General features: G+C 37.8%; 1 protein-coding gene across 1 annotated transcript in view; it reads right to left on the bottom strand.

Moving 5' to 3' along the window:
• The window catches only part of USP49 (ubiquitin specific peptidase 49), a 92,783-nt gene that overhangs the window by 25,434 nt on the left and 45,496 nt on the right, over window positions 1–21,853 (bottom strand). The gene's annotated exons all lie outside the window — the stretch shown is intronic.

The following is a 21,853-nucleotide window of genomic DNA, read 5'->3' as shown; positions in this document are numbered from 1 at the left end:
GAGTTAGAGGATGTCAGAATAGGAAAGTATGCAAAAAGAACAAGTCAGAATTAAAGATATATTTATCAACTGTATATGAAAACAAACATCAGAAATTTGAAGTTGCACATGGTTTAGTTAAAAAAAAAGAAAGAATTTATTTTAAATGACTATGGCAATAAGGAGATTCAAAAATGTTCTACCACCTTGCTAATTCAGATGTCTGTTAAGATGACCCAAGGTAAATTCTTATTAACAGAGTTAAATAACATTTGGGAATTCACAGCTTATGTTTTTCTACTGATTGAATATGGTAGAGAAGTCAGCCAAGTATTTTTAATATAAGTACCAGGAAAAGGTAATGGATTATATTTTGGTAATTCAATCACTGGATTAGACAACAGAAGTAACTACTACTAACATTTATGTGACTAAAGAAAACAAGCAATGGCCATTTCAGCATATTACACAATTGCAATGTAGTACAGCTCCAGTCAGGCAAGTCTCTGTTTTGTTAGTTTTTATGTCAAATAAACCATTTGGGTAATTTTCATTCTACTTCCCTAGGGGTCAACAAAGTAGGCAGAGAATCTGCAGTGTTTCCCAACAGGCTCATCTTTTTCTATACTGAACTATTAGAAGTAACTAAGCACTAATTCTTGGAAAGCTTAAATTGTACCAATCAAACAAACTTATGGCTGGCTAGCTCACTTTACTGTAAGGAATTTCCTGAAGTTACTCCTCAGCTTCCAGGCTAGTCTTGCTGTGAAGACCAAGGAGTAGTTTTTGAAAAGCTAAAGAAATAGTTTTTCTTTTACTTTGGCAAAACTTTTATTCAATACTTGATAAATGCTTTCTCTGAATATGTGCTTTATATGTGTTTTAGGGAGTCAGGGAGAAAGAGAGGTGGGGTGAAAAGAATCATCAGGGAATTGTGGTATAGGGACAAGGATAGCGGGCAGCTAGGTGGCGCAGTGGATAGAGCACCGGCCCTGAAGTCAGGAGGACCTGAGTTCAAATCCGGCCTCAGACCAAACACTTGACACTTAACTAGCTGTGTGACCCTGGGCAAGTCACTTAACCCCAATTGCCTAAAAAAAAGGGGGGGGGGTCAAGGATAAAATAAAAATACTTGGATTCAGAAGACCTGGTGTCAAATCCTAACACTGATACTTAATTTTTGGCTGACCAAAGGTAAGCCATTAAACTTCTTCGAAACTCAGTGTTGTTATCTATAAAATGAGAACAATAATACCCAAATTACTCTACCTCACAGAGTTATTGCAAGAAAAGCAAATCTTAAAACATACTATTAAACATGAGTTATTGCTACTATGCTGTCCACACCTACTGATGCCTACTATTGGTTTGGTCAACTATTCCCTCTGCCTGTTTTATTAACCTATCTTGAGTACAGAAGTTCCTGGATCAACTCACTTTTGCCTCCAGCAAGGTCTACCAGAAAGCTAGATTAGTGGTTTATACTAATTTGATGTCTGGTTTATCAAGGTTTGTTTTTTTTTTTTTTTAAGTCTTCCCCCCCCAACCCCCCAAGTATTTGAGGATGCAACTAATGAGACTCTATTAACAATGCTAGAATAGTTTGAACAGGAAATTGAAGCTTCTTTTACATGAATGGATGCCATTAGTGGAATTTAGATCTAGAGACAGGCAGCAAATTATTTATAAAAAACTTATTTCTAAACCCAGACAATAATTACCAAAATTGCTCTAAAATCCATACAGTATAAGCACAATAAAGTATAATTAAAATATTAAAAAATAAATCTAGCACAAAATTGGGTAGGACTAAAATATCAGAATCAGCAGCTTCTGCGTTTATGATGGGCTTTATCAGTTTAGGGAGACACTAATTATCCTGGAGGTAGGGGGAGGTGAAAGAAAAAAGGAATAGAGATCCTTTAAATCAAGGATGGAAAGAGTTCTGAAGACATGGCCTTTCCATAAACACTTTGCATCCCATTCTCTTAAGTATAAAGCAGAATATTCCAGGAAGCTCCTCTATTCGTAGGATGTATATGGAAAATATCTATCTGTGGTAGCAAGGGCCTAAAATTCATGCAGGACTTAAACTATACCCCCTCAATGCTGACAATAAGTACACACTAGTGTAATGAGTTTGTATCTCATCTCTCAAAGAATTAAAGTTATAATCAAAATATCTTTATTAAAGTGCTACCTTCACAGCTAGTCTTATAGAAAATGTGATTAAATATCTTCATTACTAGACAGTGAAGGCATCCAAAATATCTACCATGCTTTTCTTTGAGTTAAGATATTGAAAGCCCTTGTTAAAATGATTATCTGGAAAGAGTAACTAGTGTAAGCCAATTAACTGTTAACTCTTTATCATGAGTTAGTATCACAGAATTACAGAAATTTGGAGCTAAGACCTTAGAGATTATCTTATCACTCGCTGGGTTTTAATGATAGGGAAACTGAGGCCCAGAAAGTGACTTGCCCAGTGCCATAAGGCTAGTTGGTGGCAGTAGTGAGATTAGAGCCTTGGCCTCGACTCTCACTCTAGTATTCTATTGATTACACCAAGGTTCACAAATTAACTGGACTGAGTTAGGTAATAGAGAGCTACTTGAAAGAAAAAAATTCAGGATAAGTAAGTTCTGGGTGTTAAAAGAAAAGCACCAAGAACAAAGATGGCGGGAACACCTAGGGTGGGGCTGGCAGCTCCAACATAGGAAAGAACAAGTGAAAAAGTTACGTTAGGTAAGAAGAAAACAAATTAGCAAGGTATTTAATCTCTCTGTGCCTCAGTTTTTATCACCTGCAAAATGAAGGGGTTGGATTAGACGGCCACTGAAGTTCCTTTCCAGATCAAGATCTATGACCTTATGAACCTATTTTACACTTTTTCCTAGGGCTATTCTGGCTACCATGTACAAAGCACCATATATATCAAACTGCAATATCAATGAGACACATAACAAAAGTAAAATTATTAAATAAGGCACACAATTTATAGTAATACCTGATATTTATATAAGCTCAACCATCCACTGTCTTCTCTCCTAATAACATAAGCTGGAGAAAATCACAAAAGTGTGCTGACTGGATCCACTACAAATTTGTTACAAAATCTCAACTGGGCCCTCACTATGGCAAGGCAATTATTTTACACTTCCCCAAGAGATTCATCATCTAAATCACCATAACTGCTTTTCCAAATCTTTTCATCCCTCCTCAAACCTCCCATAGCTCCCCCTTTTTCAACCCTTTCAGTTGAGAACCTTGCCTCATATTTCTTTTTTTAAATTAATTAATTTACTTTAGTTTTCAACATTCACTTTCATAAGTTTTTGAGTTTTAAATTTTCTCCCCCTCCCTATGTGCCTCCCTCTCCAAGATGGTGTGCAATCTGATGTAGGTTCTACATATACATTCCTGTTAAATATATTTTCACATTAGTCATGTTGTAAAGAAGAATTATAACCAACAAGAGGAACCACAAGAAAGAAGAAACAAAACAGAAGGGAAAAAAAGAGCAAACAGCATGCTTCAATCTACATTCAGACCCCATAGTTCTTGCTCTGGATGTGGATAGCATTTTCTATCATGAGACTTTTGGAGATGTCTTAAATCCTTGCATTGCTGAGAAGAGCTAAGTCTATCAAAGTTAGTCATCGCACAATGTGGCTGTTACTGTGTGCAACGTTCTCTTGGTTCTGCTCATTTCACTCAGCATTAATCCATACAAGTCCTTCCAGGTTTTTCTGAAGTCTGCTTGCTCATCATTTCTTATAGCACAATAGTATTCCAGTATTCCATTACATTCATATACCACACTTTGTTCAGCCACTCCCCAATTGATGGGCATCCCCTCAATTTCCAGTTCTTTGCCACCACAGAAAGAGCTGCTATAAATATTTTTGAGCACGTGGGTCCTTTCCCCATTTGTATGATCTCTGAGATACAGCCCTAGAAGTGCTATTGCTGGGTCAAAGGATACGCACATTTTTATAGCCCTTTGGGTACAGTTCCAAATTGCTCTCCAAAATGGTTGGATCAGGGAAGCTAGGTGGCACAGTGGATAGAGCTCTGGCCTTGCAGTCAGGAAGACCTGAGTTCAAATTCAGTCTCAGACACATAACACTAGCTGTGTGACCCTGGGCAAGTTACTTAACCCCGACTGCCTCACCAAAAAGCAAAAAAACAAAAAAAAAACAAAAAAAAAAACAAAAAAACAAACAAAAACAAACAAACAAAATGGTTGGATTAGTTCACAACTCTACTGACAAGGCATTAGTGTTCCAATTTTCCCACATCTTCTCCAACATTTATCATTTTCCTGTTTTGTTATGTTAGCCAATCTGATAGGTGTGATGTGGTACCTCAGAGTGGTTTTGATTTGCATTTCTCTAATCAATAGTGATTTAGAGCATTTTTTCATATGACTATAGATGGCTTTAATTTCTTCAGCTGAGAACTACCTGTTCATATCCTTTCACCATTTATCAATTGGGGAATGACTTGTATTCTTATAAATTTGACTTAGTTCTCTATATATTTTAGAAATGAGGCCCTTATCAGAGACACTGGTTATAAAAATTCTTTCCCAATTTTCTGCTTCCTTCCTAATCTTGGTTGCATTAGCTTTGTTTGTGCAAAAACTTTTCAATTTAATGTAATCAAAATTATCCATTTTGTATTTCATAATGCTCTCTATCTCTTGTTTTGTCATAAATTCTTCTCTTTTCCATAAATCTAACAGGTAAACTATTCTTTGCTCTCCCAGTTTGCTTATAATATCAGCCTTTATATCTAAATCACGTACTCATTTTGACTTTATTTTGGTATATGGTGTAAGATTTTGGTCTATGCCTAATTTCTGCCATACTCTTTTCCAGTTTTCCCAGAAGTTTTTTGTCAAATAGTGAGTTCTTATCTAAGAAGCCAGGGCCTTTGGGTTTATCAAACAGTAGATTACTATAGTCATTGACTACTGTGTCTTGTGTACTTAACCTACTCCACTGATCCACCACTCTGCCTCACATTTCACTGAAAAATTTGAGGCCATTAGTTGAGAACTCTCTTTTCTCCTATTCTCATTTCACGTCATTCAGATGCCTTCTATTACTTCCGTCTTCTTTATCCCTTTTTTTTTTTTTTAAGTGAGGCAATTGGAGTTAAGTGACTTGCCCGAGGTTACACAGCTAGTACATGTCAAGTGTTTGGTCTGAGGCCAGATTTGAACTCAGGTCCTCCTGACTTCAGGGCCAGTGCTCTACCCACTGTACCACCTAGCTGCCCCTATCCCTTTCTTACATAAAGAAGTAACCCTTTCCCTTCTTTAGACAAACTCCTCTACATGTACAAGTGATCTAATTCCCTTATCTTCTCCAGTAGACTGACCCCTCTATCATCCCAACTCTCCCACCAATCTTCAAATTCTCCTGGTTTGCTGGTCACTTCCCTACTGTCTACAACATGTCCATGTCTCCTCACCTTCAAAAAACCTTCACTTGGTTCATCCCTCTTAACTGTCTTCCTACTTTTTTCTCTCCTCCTTTTAATGGCTAAACTCTTTGAGAAGGTGGTCATTGACAACTGGTACCTCCACTTCTGTTTCTTCTCACTTTTCTGAATTTGCTGAAGTCTGGCTTCTGACCTCATCATTCAATTGAAAGTGTTCTTTCCAAAGTTACCGATGATCTCAATTGGCAGACCCAATGGCCTTTTCTCAATCTTCATTCTTTTTGACTTCTCTGTAGTCTTTGATACTATCAATCACCCCTTCTACTTTTTATTACAGTGCTTTGTCATGATTTTCCTTCTACCTGTCTGGCCATTCTCAGTCTCCTCTGCTGGATTTTCATCCAAATCATGACCCTTTTGTTTGTTTCACTCTTTATTTGTATCTCCAGTACCTAGATCAGTGGCTGGAACATAGCTAATACTTAATGCCTACTGATTGAATTATTGATTCTTCCTTGCCTGAGTCACCCACTTGGTATAGCAGTTCCTCCAGAATTGAGACCTGCCTTGTTCCCTCCCCTCCTGGGAAGTGGAGATCTCCTTCATCCTGCAAGTGACTGTAATCATGAGTATCCCCCCAAGGCTCTGTCCTGGGCCTTCACCTCTTCTCCCTCTATACTATTTCACTTGGTAAAAAAAAAAGCCAAGGTTTCCCCCTAAATCCAGGGCTACCTCCAGTCATCCTGATCTATACATCTCACCACTGGACCCAGATGGCTCAGGAGGAGAAAGCAAGGCTGGTGATGTTGCACAGCCCTCCCTCTCTTAAATCCAATTCACTTGCATGTCATGGCATCACCTCCCTGATGTCATGGTCCTCTTCAAGAAGGCAGAACAAACAACAACAACAATTTTACTTGGTGATCTCCTTAGCGCCTATGGTTTCAAAGATCACCTCTAAGCATGTGATTCTCAGATCTAATTGTCTAGCCCTAACCTCTCTCCTGAATGCCAATCTAGCATCTCCAACTACCTACTAAACATTTTAAATAAGATGTCCTATAAACATCTTAAACTTAACAGCTCCAAAACTGAAGTCCTTATCTTCCCCTCAAACCCTCCCTTCTTCCTAACTTTCCCATTAGGGTACCACCATAATGTTAAGTGTACCACAAACTTTTTAAATCATCTAGGTCCACAATCCGGGTATCTCATCCTCCTTGACTTCTTTCTCTCAACCCCCCCTCCCCAAATATATCCACTAGTTGTCAAGTTCTGTTGATTGATTCTATCTTCATCATATCTCTCACAAAGGCCCCCCTTTCCCTCCTCTGATACTACCAGTACCCTTGTCATAGGTTCTCATCACCTCATGCCTGGTCTATTACAATAGCCTGTTGGTTGGTTTTCCTTCCTCAAGTTTCTTCTCACTCCAGTCCATCCTCCACTCAGTGGCCAAGTTTATCTTCCTAAAGCACAAGTCTGACCAACTCCCTCCCTCCCCCAACTCAATCACAGTCAGGCAACTCCAGTGGCTTCCCATTCCATCCAAATATATACAATCCTCTGTTTGGCTTTTAAAGCTCTCTATAACCTGCTCCCTTCTTACCTTTCTAGACTTTTTATACCTTACTTCCTCTGTTCTCCCACCTTCATGTATTACGTGATTTATCGACACTGTCCTCCTCTTTGCTGTTTCTTGCACACAACACTTCTCCTGACTCCAGCATTTTCACTTGCTCATGCCAGGAACTCCTCCTCTCATCTCTACCTCCTGGCTTCCTTCAAATCTCAGCTAAAGTTCCACCTTCTACAAGAGGTCTTTCTCAATCTTCTCTCTAAGACTGTCTTCAATATATTCTGTATTTAATTTGTCTGTAGGTAGTTGTTTGCATGTTGTCTCCTCCATTAGACTGTGAGCCTCTTGAGAACAGAGACTGTTTTTTGTTTTTGCCTTTCTTTGTATCCTCAACACTTAGCACGGTGCCTGGCACACAGAAGGTGCTTAATAAATAATTGCTAATCTGACTTTAAAGTTTGTGGTGTTTTACATACACCATCACATTTGAGCCTAAAAACTACCCAGGAATTATTACCCTCCTTATAGACAAGGAAACTGTGACATATTACTCAAAGTGTGGCAGTAATACTCAAAGTGTGGTCCATGAAGTCAAAACTATTTTCATAATAATGCTAAGATACTATTTGTCTATTAAAATATTTCTACTTTTTCTAAATATATGTGTGAGGCTGGATTTTCTTCATGTTCTTCAACCAAAACAATATATTGCAACAGAATGAATGGAGAAGTAAATAAGAGAATCCAGCCATCTTCTACTGTCAGACATTAAAGAGATTTATAGAAATATGCAAAACAATGCTACTCTACTCACTATTTTTTTATTTTGGAAAAATTATTTTTCATTGAAAATGTATTATTCGTGTTAACATGAAATGGATCTGTTACTGTTATTTTAAATGAATTAATAAATATTTTAAAAGTTTAGGTTTTAATTTCTAACATGGTAAATATTGGTAATTCACATAAACAAAAGCTCTCTAGAGCCCTAAATAACTTTTAAGGGTGCAAAGAGGTCCTAAGAACAAAAAGTTTGAGGACTCCTGCTCTATAACTAAAAGGGGCCTCGGGGTCATTTCATCCAACTCCCTCTTTTTACATGTAAGGAAACTAACTTTAAATCTAGGACTCTATATTTAAATCCCAAAGGTTCAATGTTAAAAAGTTGCTTTAAGCTATAAGCCTGCATTCTTGGTATGAAATGAAAGCATAATTTTATGTATTAATAATCACTAAAGGTCTCTAGAAAGTAGAACCTATTTAAATAAATCATCAGCTTGTTTGTTCCAAGTCAGGGTAAAGTCCCAGTGGATCACCATCAGCTACTGATATCTTGCTACTGTGAAGAAAAAAACAAACAAACCACCACCATCACTTCCCAGGAATTAATGAAAACAAAAACACCACGACATTTGATGAGATGCCAATGAGGGGTATCAAATGTAATTAGTTCAGGTCAAAACTCAATGTAAAAACAGTCACATAAATATTTAAACTATACAAGGACACCTAAGGGATCCTAGACGACCCTACTCATTCCCACTTCATTACAGGATTGAATAAGAAATATGGCTTGTTGAAGAGATAAAATGAGCAAAACTTGATTTACAAAATGTACTCAAAAAAGGAGAGATGAAAGCTTAATACTGAAAATATTAAGAGGACTTGATTAAGAAGAATAAACTCTATCAGACCACTAGGGGACCCTCATTCTAAGTGACCACCAGTAATTTTACCAATAAGACAAATCTTTTATAATATTACAACTAATAGGATTTAAAGACTCTTAGAAAGGTAGGAACAAAACTGATGGGAAAACCATGCAAAGGCAGAGGTAAAAAGCAAGTGCATACCAGCCTGGGGTGGGGAACAGCCAGTGAAAAGGTACAAGGATGAGGTATGGAGTGCCTTCTGTTTGCTGGTTCCTGAGGTGTGGAAGTGGACAATTTACAGTGATGCTGGAATGGCAGGTCAGAATTAGGTTGGGAAGATTATAAACAGAGGCATTATCTTAGAGGTAACAGAAGGCCACTTGATTCCAAAATGAAGTACATTTTAGCCTGTAAAAATAATCACTCTTCAGTCAAAATGTAGAAACAGTTTTCTTTTTTCTTTTCTTTTTGCTAGACAATGGCGTTAAGTGACTTGCCCAGGGTCAGCTGGTAGGCATCAAGTGTCTGAGGCCGGATTTGAACTCAGGAACTCGGGTCCTCCTGACTCCAGAGCCGGTGCTCTATCCATTTTGCCACCTAGCGGCCCCTTAAAAACAGTTTTCTGAAGCTTAGTTCAATAAAATTTCTTTATATTCCATTATGGTAACAAAACAAAGTACAAGCATTAGTTTCATCAGGCAGGGTTAGAATAGGGATAACTTTATCAATGTGAGGATCAAGATACTTTTCTGAGGAAGGCTAGTAAATCTTCTCTGAGATCTTAAGTAGCCAAAAACCTCACTTAAGAAGCAGAGGTTAGGCAGGGTTGCAAAGCACAGTGACCCCCATTGCTACTGTGGCCCAGTTCTGAGAAGAGAGTCTTAGCAGGTGGGAGAGTAATAGCAAGAATGTCAGTGGTGATGTTGTAAAACATTTATATATGTGTTCTTCAATTCAGTTTTCTGACAAGGACATTTCTTTGATGTATGTTTCTTAAAAAATTGTATAAAGGTCTCTAAGGAGATAGAGTTGGTGCAGGGTTTTTTCTGCCCTTAGGCTAAAGTAAATTAGTGGCCTTTGTTGCCTAGGAATCTTCTGGGATGTCAGGTCACATTTCCTCCTCCAAAATTATCCCTTTCTCCTCCACTCCACTGCATGTGCAAAGAAAGCAACTCTACAAGGGAAGACAGAACAGCTTGACTGGAGGAAAAGTGAGTGTCTGGACCCAGCCCTTAATACCTATTGTGTTAAAAGTGTACCTTGTTATGGTCTCCCAGACCACCACCACCTCCTCCTCTAGTCAATATAGTAAGTTCATAAGTAGCCAATATAAAGGGACAGTGGTAGGAAGTAAGATTACAAAAGGGAACCTAGAAGTCATGTACAAACTGTCCCAAAGATTATAGAGGTATAATTTACAAAGTGTATTGAATATTAACCAAAAACACATCCTGCTAATATGTGCTAAATCAGGGGAATCCATCTAGGCTTTGCTGCCAGGGCTTTTTGGTCCTTTGATTATGTAAATCCCAGACAAATTCCAGACCTCCACAGTAAAGACCAGCAGATCACCAAATGGTGATAATAATGTTGAGATGATATGGACATGTTAACTTTAAAGTTTTGCTGACAGTTATGAAATGACTGGATATGTTAACGAAATAACCCTAAGGTGGCACAAATAAGTTAGTTTGTTCCCCCAAAAAACCCTATAAAAATGAGAACTCAAACTCTTGCCCCCTGAGCTCTCTTCCATCTCCATGGAATCCATGCTACCTAGTGTTCCCAACTTTAATCCATGGTAACATGAGTGATACTCTTTGCCTCTTCTCTTCCTCATGCTGCCTTCCTTCACCTTCCATCCCGTGTTCCCATACTGTCTGCCTCTGCATCCTTTTCGGCTCTTGTCTCCGTGCTGTTTACCCCTGCACCCATGATTACAGCCCTGTTTCCCACTGCCCATTGTGGTCTTTCCCAAAGAGAATTTAAAGAACTGGGTGGGTCTGCCCCCATTTCATAAATTAATGGTCAATTTACCCACATTCCAAGGGTGGGGGCCCAAGAAGGCCATGCATACCTTTCTTCCTTTAGTGTTAATTTCTAAAACCAGATAGCACAAAAGTTACCCACTTTGCCACAGACATAGAGAATATCCAACACATAGTTCACATGGAAGTAGTTGTTGATGACTTAATTACTACTTACTTCATGATACAGAATCATATAAAGTTTCTTAAATAAGATCCATAACCATTCAAAAGAACTTAGCATAACAATTATTGCAGGAAAAAACTAGTGAATGAATACCCAACTGTACTGACTAGGATATGTATCAATACATATATCTTGGACAGACATGCAAATGGTCAGCTTTGAAGAATTCAAAATTCAATGAGAGAAGAAGCATGGCCAGTTTAAGTAGACTGAAGAATATTACCAACAATGACTTGTGCACAAAAAAATGGCATAAAATATATCATCTGGATCAAAAAAAGAGGTGGACAAATCATGTTAATAAAACTGAGAGATAACAGATGGACAGCTCAAATGCTGCAATGGTATCCAAGAAATCTTGGAAGACTTAAAGAAAAGCATTTAGTACATCAGATAGATCTTCTATGGAAGACATAAGGGAAGAGAGAAGCAGTGTGGTACAGGGGCTAGAGGGCTAGCCTTGGAGACAGGAAGGACTGAGTTCAAGTCTCTCCTCTGATATATACATTGGTCAAGTCACTTCATCTTTCATTGATCCCAGACAATTCTCTAAGTCTAAATCGCAGAGAAGGTGATGCTGATCTGTCTTGGTAGAGGAACTCCCTATACCAATCACCAGTTTAATTCCCCCTCTCCCCTCTCCCCCCTCCTCAGAAAAGATTGATGGGAGGACATGTACAAAAATCACATAGGATGAGATGTTTATGAGGTACGAGCTGGAAGAAATACATATATAAATGAGAGATCGCAAACCCACTGAAATACCAAAATAATTTAATTCTTTAGGTCTGTACAACTTATAAGTCCAACTAGACTTTAAATTTCCTGGAGGGCAGGACACCTCTTTATACACAGGTGAACATCTAGCATAATGCTATGCTTCTCTCTCTTAGCTTACCTATCTCAGTACAGTGCCTGACACAAAGTAGGCACTTAACAAATGCTTGTTGCTTTCCTGTTGCCCACGCAAAGAGCAAGTACTCCACAGATATTCACTAACTGAACTGATGGATAAACAACTCTGGTCTACTTGGAAACAGCATTTCTACCTTTTCAGAGCTGCCAGTTTTGCTTTCTAATGCTAGATGGAGCTCCTTCTTTACTACAATTGATACACTAGCGAACTCAGAGCTGATTGAGACAGGCATCTTTTATAATTCTCTGATGGTTGCTTTTTTAACCCGGTTTCTCTGTAAGTCATTTCTGTCTTTCTAAGATACTTTGTTTCATGTGCTTGGTTACATATATACATTTGTATCTATGGCAAATGTCTAGCCTCTGGTTAAGACAAAATTAGGCCTGTGCAGGCATTAAGCAGCATTTAATACCTGCTGCCTATTGACATCTTTAGTCTGCCGACATTCAATGTTAACATAGAAAAACACACAGGAAGGCTCTTCTTTATGGTGCTCTATCAACTGCCATGTGCTTCAGTTATATATTTCTTTCATCTAGAAACTGAGTTCATACCACTAATGTCATTCCTCAAAAATGTCACCCCTTCATGGGATTGCCTTTCTGGTATCAACTGCTTTATCATGGAAGATACTCAAAACAATAGTCTCAATTAACCAGAGTCCACAGGGAAGAAGCTTATGATTAAATTTCTAGTTAATCAGGGTTAGCTAGAAAATTCTTGGGGCAGCTAGGTAGCACAGTGGATAGAGCACCAGCCCTATAATCAGGAGGACCTGAGTTCAAATGCAACCTCAGACACATAACACTTACTAGCTGTGTGACCCTGGGCAACTCACTTAACCCCACTGCCTAGTCAAAAAAAAAAAAAAATTCTTTTTATTTCAATTTCCATTGTTGAAAACATTTTAAAATGTATTTGTTTACATTCCTGCCTGAATAAGCATAGGTTTTTATCCCTGCCTTACAAATGTCTAACTTATACTTCTAAACTGCCAATGGCAGAGTTGTTGGCAAAGCTGCTCTAGAAGTCCCTAGATCCAACAAAGAAGGCAATCTTTAGAACTACAATGCCAGGAAGTCTTAGAATCCACAAAACTGCAGCTACAAAGGGCACCTGTAGCCCTCTGCCAAAGAAACTGGTTCAGTAATTAATTAAAAAAAGAAACTCTGAGAGAATTCCTATTACTCTTCACCACTAGATCCTGTAGCTTCCCTTTCTTCCAATTCCAATGGTCACTTCAAGGGAAGGAGAATTATTCAACAGACATTTTTGAAGTGCCTTCTTCATACAGAGCACTGTGCTATAATATTAGGGAAGATACAAGGTTTAGATAAGACATAGTTCTTGACATGATGGAATTTATAGTCTAGTAGGAGAGGTCTAAAGGTCGTAAGAGCTTCTGAAGCAAAAGAACAGGAAACATGGGTGAGACATACAACAGAAGCCCCACTAGTACTGAGGCCCTCAGAATGAGGCAGAGTCACAGATCATAGAATTTAGAGCTAGAAGGTTCCTTAACAAGCATCAAGTCTAATGCTTTCATATCACACAGAGAAGTAAGAAACCCAAGATCCATGAGACTGAAATAACTGCTAAAAGTCACACAGGTTATAGAGAATGAGGAATGGGATTCAGGTCTTCTTACTGCAAATGGAGAAGTCTTTGTATTACACCACACTACTTCTTTGTTTCTGCTAAGGATACAAGGGGAGTTGTATTCCTGGAATCCAAATTGGGACATAGAATACATCTTCCCTTTGAAACAATGTTTAACGTGCTGGCTAGAGTCCAGGGTACTCTTAGTATTCAGATACTGTTTGACCACATCTAGGGTTAAACAAGGTTCTGTGGACTTTCCTGGGAATCTAACCACCAGTTATAACCTTGTTTATATGTGGAAATTCGTTGAGTTTCAAGCAACTGCATTATAAAAGAGTTTTCAGAACATGGCTGTTAAGTTGACAATGCTCTGGGAAATAACCATAGGAAGGGATCTTAGATATCTAGTCCCAACTCCTCATTTTACAGGTAAGGAAGAAGTCCAAAGAGATGAAATAACTTGCCCAAGATCACACAGGTGGCAGAAGCAATAGCAGACAAGACTGGGTTCTCTGACTCCAACTCTGGCACTCTTCCTACTATGCCATCAATCAGGCAAAAAAGGAATTTCCCTGACTCTTTCAGTATGTTTTCCTCCATCCATCCAAAAGTGACATCTGAGATACCTGACTAAAAGATTATGTGGCTAAAGTGAAAAATGGAGCATTACAAAGTTCTCCCAGAATTGTGCCTTTATGAAAAAGGATACATTGATTCCAGTTGTGATGAGAGAAAACACAGTAAAAACATAATAAATGTCAGATGAGATTTATCAAGGAAGCTTCCCTAAGGGAACTAAATTTAAAGCCAGTTTTTGAGTAAGGTGAGGTGTATGGACTAGTGGGAAGAATTGAAGAGGGCCTTCTGTGTGAGAAGAATGGTTTGAACAAAAGCCATTAAGATTATCTATGCTTACTAGCTGTGTGACCCTGGGCAAGTCACTTTAACCCCGACTGCCTTAAAAAGTGGGGGGGGGGGGAGATTATCTATGGACATTTCTAGCCAAGATGGCTGCATGAACAGGAGGCAGAATGAATGCCCATCTCCTATAAACCTACTCCAGCAAAAAACTAAAATTCACACCAGACCAAATGATGATCAAAAGATACAATGAGAAACTACAGCTAAGTGCCTTCTTTTACCCCAGAACTGCACAAAAAGTCAGCCTGAAGCTGATAGAAAGTTGCCCATAGGCCTTAGGAAAGGGAGCCACCATCAAAGCTTGCACAAGTGCAGGCAAACAAACTGGCAACCTTTGAGGTTGACCAGGAGATAAACCAGAGACATGGTAGGCCCTGTGCCTATAAGCAGCAGAAGTGGAAGGTCCCCTGAAAAAGTCCTGAGGTAGGAATGAGGGAAGTCCTGGGCAACAGGGACAACTTAAGAATCCAGAGTGAGATCAAAGAGGGCCAAGAACCTTCTACCCAAAAGCACATTAGGGTCAGAGCCTGTCTCTGGCAGAAAGCCCCAATCCAGGAACTAAAGCTGGAGAAATGAGTAAATCAAACAAAACACTGACCTGTTGGAAAAAAAATTATTGTAAATCTAGAGACTTCTTAAATATGAGAGATTTAACTCTGTAATGACTATAAGCAATGACTTAAAGAAAAAATAAAGAATTTTCCATAATGACTATGTCAAATACCTAAAAGAAATTTTAAAATAGTAAAAAAAAAAAAAAATCTCTTGAAGAAATGGAAAACTATCTTAGGAGAGAAAGTGGTGAATTTATCCAAGTAACAGAACTCCCTGGAATCAGAAAGATGTGAATTCAAATCTAGCCTTAGACATGTAGCTGTAGGATCCTAGGCAAGTTACTTAATCTTTGTCTGCCTCATTTTCCATTATTATGGATATAATAATAGCACCTACGTCCCCTAGGGTTGTTGTGAGGATAAAATAAAATAATATTTGTAAAGCACTTTGCAAAACTTAAAACACTACATAAATGCTAGTTGGTGTTAAATAAGAGCATCAGAGGAATCAAATGGAAAAGAGGAGTGCGAGGGGAAAGATTACAAAAGAATGATAGTTGTGGAAGAAAGAACTAGAAAGAGATTAATGACTTGACACAAGAGGTACAAAACCAAATAGACCAAATAGAAACCAACAAGTCTAGGAGATAACAGTAAACATTCAAACAGAGGCAAAAGACTAAAAAAAATAAATAAATAAAAAAGGAAGAAAATTTAAAGTATCTTCATATCCAAAACAATTGACCTAGAAAAAGAGATGAAGGAGAGATAATTTAAGAATCATTGGGCTATCTGAAAATCATGACCAAAAAAAAGAGCCTAGACATTGCATTTTAAGAAGTCATAAGAGAAAACTGCCCAGATCTCTTCAAACCAGAGAGAAAAGTACAAATAGAATCTACCAGTCATCTCCTGAAAGAAACCACAAAACAAAAACTCCTAGGAACACTATAATCCAGAACTTTCATTTCAAAGAAAAAATATTGCAAGTAACCAAAAAGAAAGAATTCAAGTACCAAGGAGTCATAGTCAGGATCATATACAATTTGCAGCTAACATACATAGGAGTGGAGAGCCTGGAATACAATATTCCAGAAGGTAAAGGATATAGGCTTATAACCAAGAATAACTTACCTAGCAAAACTGAGTATAATCTTACAAGGGAAAAGATTTAATGAAATGGAGGACTTCTAAGTACCCCTGATGAAAAGACCAGAACTCAGTAGAAATTTTAAAATATAAACACTAGAGGTCAAGAGAAACATAAAAAGGTAAATATGAGTGAGCAAGTATAAGGGACTAAAACAAGGATGCACTGCATATATTCTAATATGGGGAGATGACACATGTATTTCTTCACCCTTCTCCCCAACCCTATCATCGTCAGGAGTCAGAGAGGGCCTAGGATTGGTTTGCTATGTTTTGGTAACAAAAGACGAAAGCAAAGGGAGAAGAAAAGGAATACCCTGGGGTGGTGGGTGGGGTAAAGTATCTCACATCATTTGGTTAAGAAAGTTAGAAAGAATAAAAAAAAGAATAAAGTGGAGGGAATCAGACAACACTTGAACTTCACTTTGATCTGAGGGGAAGGAAGAAAGAATACAAACATACACACACACACACACACACACACACACACACATATACACACACAGTTGGATACAGAAATATTTTTCACTCAAAATGGAAACAAGATGGAAAGAGAAGGAGAGAGAAGGAAATAAGATGGAAGGCAAATTCAGGGAGGGATTAGTTCTAAGCAAAACAAACTCCAACCATGGAAAGTGGGGTTTAAGAGAAAAGAAAGAAAGAGTAAAACTGCTATTGAGCTCTGAGTAAGGAAACAAGAAAAGGGGAACAGAAGCAGACTGCATAAAACCTAGAGCACTGGAGCTAAGAATACCACTCCTTCATCACACCCTTATTCTTTACAAAGTTGGGAGGACACTGATCAAAGCAATGACCAAACACAATTATAGAAGAATGATGATGAAGAATGCTACCCAATCTCCTGAAAGAGAGGTGACAGACAGAAGGCATAGAATAAGAAATGTTTTTGGACTTAGCCAATGTAGGAATTTGTTTTGATTGACTATGAATATTTCTTTTTTAATCAGGGGCTTTGTTTTCTCTCCTGTTCAAGGTAAGAGGAGAAGTGAGGAATGAAAGTAAAATGCTTATTAATTGGAAAAACTGAAAAGAAAAGCCACAAGGCTACTACAATCCAAATCCAGAGCCTCCACATTAAAGAAGGACATATTGAAATCTTCCAGAAAGAGCATTTCAAGTACCAAGAAACTACAGTCATTATTACACAAGGGGTAGTATCCTTCTGTATATGAGAGGAGATCTTGGAATACAATATTCCAAAAGGCAAAAAATCTGGGCTTACAACCAAAAATAACTTACCCTGTGAAGTTAAGAATAATACTACGAGGGAAAAATGAACCTTTAATGGAAGAGGGGACTTTTAAATATTTCTGATGAAAAGACCAGAACTAAATAGGAACTCTTAAATTCAAGCATAAGAATTAAGGAAAACCTTAGAATGGTAAATTTGAGTAATGGGAAGGGGCTATATGATGATATTGTGTTACCATTCTAATGGGGAAAGAAGAAACAATTATCCCTTCAGAATATTAATATCTTCAAAGAGAGTTAAATAATAAAAATGGAGGACCTAGGGGAGGAAAGAGTAGATTGGTTCTGTTCTAAGGATATGAAAAGGGGAAAGAGAAGGGAGGCTAAAAGGAATATACTAATGTAGAAATGAGAAAGGAAGTAGAAGGATCTTGCTCTTTCTCATAAAAGGAGTGTGTGAGGAGTATACAAACATGGAGGAAGAGGTAGGAGGAGCAGATATCATTCCTATTTGAAGCGGACAAAGGAGTGCTGAACACACACACAGTTTGCTGCAGAAATACATTAGGGAAACAAGTGAGGACAAGACAAAATAGTCACAAGCAAAACCAACTTCCAGATCCTGAAGGGGGAGATTTAAAGGGAAAAAAATAAAAGCAAAGAACTAGAATTTGGAAGGGAGTAAAGGAATTAATTGAGGAATTGCTAAACAAATTGTGGTATATAATTAGAATGCATTATTACTGTGCTGCAAGAAATGATGAAAGATGATTTTCAGAGAACTCTTAGCATGAACTGATGCAGAGCAAAGAGCAGAATCAGGAGAGCCATTTGTAGAAAGACAACAACACTTAAAGAAAAACATCTTTGAAAGGCTTAAGAACTCTGATCAATACAATGACTATCATGTCTCCAGAGTACCTATGATGAAGCAGTTTACCCATGTCCTGAAAGAGTGGAGGTAGACACAAAGAGCAGAGACAAAAGGGTTTTGGATACGAATGCTATATAGATTTATTTCGCCTTGTTTGTTCAAATATTTTTTCTTAGTTTTTAATTGGGGGGAGAGGAAGTAGGTTAGCAAAAGAGATGCATCCCCCATACCCACCAAAAGAGGTCCACTGAAACATTTTTAAAATCCACAGAAAATAACAGAAGGAAATTCAGGAGGAAGTGGGATAACTTTGAAAGCAACGTATGGGAATACGTTACGAAATGGAAATTCATGGTTTCATATAGAATCCTCTTTTTGTGTTTTGATATTTGAAAATGCTCTTTTGGGGGTGTTTAAGTTCAGAAATTTAAAAAAATCAAATATGAGGTATAATAGGCTTAATAGCAAGGTTGTAACAAAAGCTTTAATTTGTAGAGATAATTAAAGATAAATGTGGGGGTAGGTGAAAACTCAATTGGATTATTGGTTGGTTATATTGTTATTTCTATAAAACCTTCAACAAATCCAATTCTACCAGAAATCTGGAACCTTCAATCATCTAGTCCCATAGCAAGCCTGGAACTCAAAGCACTTCCAAAGAGCCAATATACCACCAAGAAAAACTGAAGGCATGGACTACTAGTTTATACCTACAGTTATAAAAACACAACTGGTTTTTTTTTGCTTTGTTTTGTTTTTAGTTTTTTTTTTGGCTAGGCAATGGGGTTAAGTGACTTGCCCAGGGTCACACAGCTAGTAAGTGTTATGTGTCTGAGGCTGTATTTGAACACAGGTCCTCCTGATTCCAGGGCTGGCGCTCTATCCACTGTGCCACCTAGCTGCCCCAAAACACAGCTGGTTTTGGAGAGATGTTTTGTGATAATATCTTTAAGGGTCATAAAATTATGTTATTTCCTATAAAAGATAACTGGAAATTCTAACAGGAGCATGATAGTAGAGGAAGACAGAAGGATATAGCAGAAAGAGTTCTGAAGTAGAAGTCAGAAGATTTGAGGTTTTTTGATTTTTACATTACTGAGGTACTATCTGGGGTAAATGTTCAACTTTCCCGAGCCTCAGTGTCCTTACCTCTAAAGTGAAAATGGAAGATAAGTCAGATTCTATCGATGACCTATATCGTCCTTTCTTTCAGCTCTAGCATGTTGTAATCCTAGGAGTGGATATTCTCTACTTTCCAGTTTAAGTAATGCAAGTGAACTTTATATAAAATAGGTTAAAGCTAACAAGGAAGTTAAGACACACTACTGCTGCTTCAGTATCATTGTCTGATGACTGGATACCTCACAATGTCTCTCTGTAACATCACTTTAAAATTGAATTCTCATTATATGATATTGCAGATATGGGTGTAAAAGGTGTGGGAGATTAGAATGAACGTGTACTCGACACCAGGTATCCACCCAAGAGGCTTTTCTTTACTTTTACTGAAATTATTTTATAATCATTTGCCTTTTTTCTCCAACAGCGAAATGCAGGGAAAAACATCCAGCTATTTCAAGGCTTTATTTAATTGAGCTCATTAATCAAATTTATGCCATTTTACTTTTATTTTTATATAAAGACTAAATCTATATAGAGTTGTCTCCCACAAGTGTTGGTAGTTCTAATTCTTAATTCAGCTACATGATCTTAGTGAAACAATGCATGAGGAGATATTTGAACACTAAAGCATAAGAAAGGTAACATCTCCATAAACACTCTCAGTATGTAAGCATTTGCAAAGTACCACAGGATTGTGATTATCTTTTATTACAAAAAGAAGTATAAAATTGTTTTACTTAGAACAACAAACAGGGTATCTTGCTATTTTCCACTAGCATGAAGATGCTGGCAAAGAATCTTTTGCTACTGCCACACTCCTGGTGAAGATCACATTAAGGAATAGCTGGCTTGCTTATTACTGCATAAGAGCAAGGGAAATGTCAGGAGCAATGAATGGCAAACCTCAGAATGCAAAAAGGGCTTGCTCCAGGTTATATATAATATCCCTAAAGACAAAAGGTAGGCTGACAAGTCAATCTGGAATACGAAGTCAGCTTGTGCCCTGGGCAAATTGGCTTCTCCCATCTCCAATCTATCTTGGCAGTGCCTTCTTGAAAATGTAAGCTATCGACAACCATACGAAAAAAACACCATACTAATAATAAGAAATATGTACATTAAAACAACCCTGAGATTCCACCTCATACCCATCAGAGAAACCAACATGATAAAAGATTAAAGTTACAATAATTGGGGGGGAGCACAGAAGGAGAGGGCAGCTAGGTGGCACAGTTGATAAGAGTGAAAGGCCTGAAATCAGGAAGACTCACCTGAGTTCAAATCTGGCATCAGATACTTATTAGCTGTGTGACCCTCGGCAAGTCACTTAACTCTGTTTGCTTCAGTTCATCTATAAAATGGGCTGGAGAAGGAAATAGCAAACCACTCCAGTTAGCTTTGCCAAGAAAAACCCACACAGGGTCATGAAGAATTGGATACAACCAAATAACAATAAAAAAAGAAAGCTAATGCACTGTTAGCTGAACTGTGAATTGGTTCAGACATTTCAGAAAGCAGATTTGAACTTGTACCCACCAAGTCACTAAATTGTGCATAGCCTTTGACCATAATACCACTACTAGACAAATACTTCGAAGAGATCAAAAAGACAGAGGAAGGACCCATACAGAAGCACTTTCTTTTATAGTAAAGATTTGGAAACAACGTGGGTGCTCATCAACTGAACAAATTATGGTGTATGAATGTATTGGAATATGATTGTATTATAAGAAATTACAAGGATGGCACGGTAGATTGTGTCTGTGACCCTGGGCAAGTCTCTAAGATTCTGAGTTGCAAGGAAACTGCAGACTTGCATTGGTAGATGAAGTTTCCTTTCCTCAGAATTTCCCATATCAATGAAATCACAGGTCTAGTCCCTTAAGAAGTAGTGGAGATGGATATAGAGAAACCTGGGAAGCTTTATATAAATTCATTCAGATTGAAATAAGAAGAACCTGGAGAAAAATGTAAATGATGACCACAATGATATAAAAGAAAACAAATTTGAAAGACTATAGAACTCCTGACTTCAGAAGAGTAGTTATAAAAGCATGCCACCTACTTCTTGGCAGAAAGATACATTTTCAATCCTAGCCAATTTGTTAACTTGTTTCGCTTAATTACATCTGATTTATTTGTTAAGAGGGAGAGCTGCTTTTTTATTTTTTTTTTGGCTAGGCAATGGGGTTAAGTGACTTGCCCAGGGTCACACAGCTAGTAAGTGTTATGTGTCTGAGGCCGCATTTGAACTCAGGTCCTCCTGACTCCAAGGCCAGTGCTCTATACAATGCGCCACCTAGCTGCCCCAGAGAGCTGCTTTTTTTAGAGGAAAGAGTGAATTACTAGGTCATGATAGAGATATGAAAAAAAAAAAAGTATTGATATTTTAAAATACACTTTTTCCTTAAAACTATATGTTCACCTGATACAGAGTGAAGTGAGCAGAACCAGAAGAACATTGTACACAGTAACAGCAATATAGTATGATGAACAACTGAGCATGACTTAGTTATTCTCAGCAATACAATGATCCAAGACAATCCCAAAGGATATAAAAAATGTTATCTGCCTCCAGAGAAAGAACTGATGGCGTCTGAATACAGACTAAAGCATACTATTTTTTAC

Source organism: Vombatus ursinus, unplaced genomic scaffold (genome assembly GCF_900497805.2).
Source record: "Vombatus ursinus unplaced genomic scaffold, bare-nosed wombat genome assembly UNPS02014826.1, whole genome shotgun sequence".
NCBI lineage: Eukaryota > Metazoa > Chordata > Mammalia > Diprotodontia > Vombatidae > Vombatus > Vombatus ursinus.
Note: the sequence above shows the minus strand (reverse complement) of the source record. Positions and strands in the feature narration are given on the sequence as shown.